The following is a 3,411-nucleotide window of genomic DNA, read 5'->3' on the forward strand; positions in this document are numbered from 1 at the left end:
TGAGGGCACTTGGTGTGTTCAGCTGGATGAGACTGAGGGGAGACCTCCCTGCAGTTCCAACTGCCTGGGCAGGGGCAGAGGAGGGGCAGGACTGAGCTCTGCTCTGGGGGGAGCAGGGACAGCCCCCAGGGAATGGCTGGAGCTGTGTCAGGGCAGGCTCAGGGTGGATCTCAGGGAAAGGTTCTTCCCTCAGAGGGTGGTTGGCACTGAACAGGCTCCCCAGGGCAGTGGGCACAGCCCCAAGGCTGCCAGAGCTGCAGGAGGGTTTGGATGATGCTCTGGGGCACAGGGGGTGACTCCTGGGGGTGACTCTGTGGTTCTGTGAGGTTGTGCCTCCCTGGGATGGTTTTCCCAGGGCTGTCCCAGGGCTGGAGGGGACACGGAGCCCTCCCTGGCTCAGCTCCCAGAGAGTCCCAGGGCACATTCAGGCCAGCCCTGCGTGGGTTTTCCTGTTGCTCTGCCCCATCCAGCTGGGAGGAGAACAATCCCATCCCAGCCCCAAAACAACACCCCAAAGGCCGGTTCCCATTTGCACCCCCAGGTCCTGCAGCAGCTCCTGATCCCGGCAGGAGGTCAGGGCTGGGCCCCCTGTGCTGCCCCGGGAGCTGATGTTGGGGGGCCTGGTGGGGGGTGAACCTCACCTGCTCATGGAATTAGAGAACCATTTAGGATGGAAAAGACCCTTTGGATCGAGTTCAACCCTCAGCCCAGCCCTGCCACGGTCACCTCTAACCCCTGTCCCCAGTTGCCACATCCACACATCTCAGAAGTCCCTCCAGGGGTGGTGACCCCAGCACTGCCGGGGGCAGCTGTGCCAGGGCTGGGCAGCCCTTTCCATGAGGAAAGAGGGTTCAGTGAGTCCCCGAGGTGACTGTGAGTGCTGCTGGTGTGAGCTGGGATGCATCCAGCCCCAGGGATGGCCCCGCAGCCTGTGCCAGCCAGGGCATGCCCATCGGGCAAGAGATGCCCTTCAGTGCCTCAGACACCCTCCTGCTGCTGCCCCTTTATTGCCTGGTTGTGTTTTCTAGACCTGACAAGGACATTTTGGAGACAACAGTTGATAAATCTCCAACCCTGGGGGGTGGCACCGCAGCCCGGGGGCTTTGGGGCTTTGGGAGTGGGACTGGGGCCGTGTCCCCGCAGCCCCTGCCCGCGGTCATTGCTGTGGGGTGAAGTAACAGTCCACTTGCGTGTGACAGACAAATGGAAACCCTGCCCGGGGCCCACCTGCCGCTGCCCCGGCCCTTGACTCAGCGCCTGCGAATATCGCGGTGACGGCGAGGCTGGAAATGCTGGAGCCGGAGCTGGGAACGGGAATGGGATGGGGGGTGGGAGTGGGAGGTGCCGGGCAGGGCACTGAGCCACCCCCCTGCTGTTTGTGGTTGGCCACTGTGTGTTTTCCACATGAGCTCCCTGGGTTTCTGGAGATCTGACCTAACCCCTCCTGCAGGTCTGACTTAACAACCCTAAAGGTCTGACTTACATCCCCCAGAGAGGGGGCAGGCAGGGGCAGGAGGGGGGAAGCAGCTGAAAGGAGGGGACAGCCCCTCATGGGAAGTGTCACCAGTAACCAGCAGCGCAGAGGGGTTTGGTCACCTCCCTTCTGCTGGAATTCAGGGGGGCTGGGAGTTTTCCTGGCCGTCTGAGGTGCCTCCCATGGACTCACAGTTCCCACACGGTGTGTTCAGAGCTGGATGTGGCCAATGGGAGGTGGGGGAGCAGCTGAAAGGAGGGGACAGCCCCATGCAGGGATCATCTCCAGTAACCACCATCAATATCCCCTCCAATATCAGGGGTCTGGGAGCTTTCCTGGCCGTTTGAGGTGCCTCCCATGGACTCACAGTCCACATCACGTGTTCAGAGCTGGATGTGGGAGGTGGGGATGGTTCCTGCCCTCTCCTGTTGGGTGGCTTTGAGTGTGTCCCACTGGGGATGGCGCTGGGGACCCTCTCAGTGCCGGGTGTCCCCTTCCCCAGGGCACAGGGGGTGGGTGACTGTCCTCACTGGCCATCCCCTGGAGCCTGGCTCTGTCCCAGCCCTGCTGGGGTGTGAAGAGCCCACCAGGACCCCAGAGACGTTTATGGGACGAGCTTGGAGGATGTTACAGCTCCAGGGAGCCCTTCCCAGAGGGATGAAACGAGCTCTTGGTTTATTCCCGGCCTTTGGCATCTCTGCTTGACAGTGCACAGGTGGGGAGGTCTCCCCCCCTCCTGTCTAATGCTGGGCCTTGGCCAGGGGTGGTCCCAATCTGTGAAGCCTTCAGGGTTTGCCCCAGCTGTTGGAAGGATCTGCCCTCTCCCCGCTCAGCTGTCGTGGCGGGGAAGGCGCCACCGAGGCTTCCCCTCATTCCCACCCGGCAGGTCTCTGATCTCCTGGAAAATCTGGGGGGATGGATCAATCTGATGCTTTTGTGGGATGGACTTGCCCCTTTGGAATGGGGTCCTGCCAATAAACCCAGCTGGGGGTGCCTGTGCTGCGTCACCAGGGGGCTGGGATGGCGTGAGGGGGATCTGACCCTTTAGGGAATAAACGACACTGTCCCTGTTTGGACCAAAGTTACCTGGAAGACAACTAAGGAAACACATCAGTGCACTGGAAATGTGGGTTTAAAAACCAATTTAAAAAGTCCCAGCTTTCTGTAGAAAGAGAATCCCTGGGAATCAGGGAGAACCTGCATTTCGGCAAAGCCCTGAAATACTTGGAGTTCCAGGCAAAAACGGGCTGATATTTTTTTAATTACTCCTAAATTTTTAATATTCAACCCTCTTGGCTGCCTGCAGGGAGAGCCAGCACAGCCCACTGGGTGTGACGTTCACTTCCATGCTGAGGTGGAGGATTTGATTTCCACCACCAGACTCACTTTCACCGAGTCAGAACCCCAGAATATTCCCAGCTGGAAGGGACCCACAAGGATCACCAAGGCCCAGCTCTGAAGTGAATGGTTTCTGGGGGTGTTTGAGGTCCCTCACCCAAACCTGGGGGGGCTGAGGTGCCCCATTCCCGTCCCTACCCTTGTGGTGGCACCGGAACCTTTGTCTCTGGGTCCGGTGCCTCCCAAATCCTCTGACTCCCAGCTTGGCCAACCTGCTGTGGAGAGCAGAGTTTCCCAGCTGGAGTTCACTCAACCCCTGCTGGAGTTCACTCAACCCCTGCTGGAGTTCACTCAACCCCTGCTGGAGTTTGCTCAATGTGAGGCGTCCTGAGGGAATCAACAAGATGCCAACAGACTCCGGTAACGTGGCCCGGATAAGTTGGGGTGATAAAACCCTGTTGATTCATTTGCACTTGAACTATGAGTCACCCTGTGAGTCAACGGCACCCAAACGTCATCCAGCAGGTTGAAAAAGCTCCAGTTTTGCTCAAATCAAGGGGAATTATTGCCTTGATGTTCCTTCTCTCCTGGGGAAAGCG

This window comes from Empidonax traillii, unplaced genomic scaffold (genome assembly GCF_003031625.1).
Source record: "Empidonax traillii isolate 1590-97213 ecotype Southwest subspecies unplaced genomic scaffold, ASM303162v1 scaffold2261:size54024, whole genome shotgun sequence".
In the NCBI taxonomy this organism is placed as follows: Eukaryota; Metazoa; Chordata; class Aves; order Passeriformes; family Tyrannidae; genus Empidonax; species Empidonax traillii.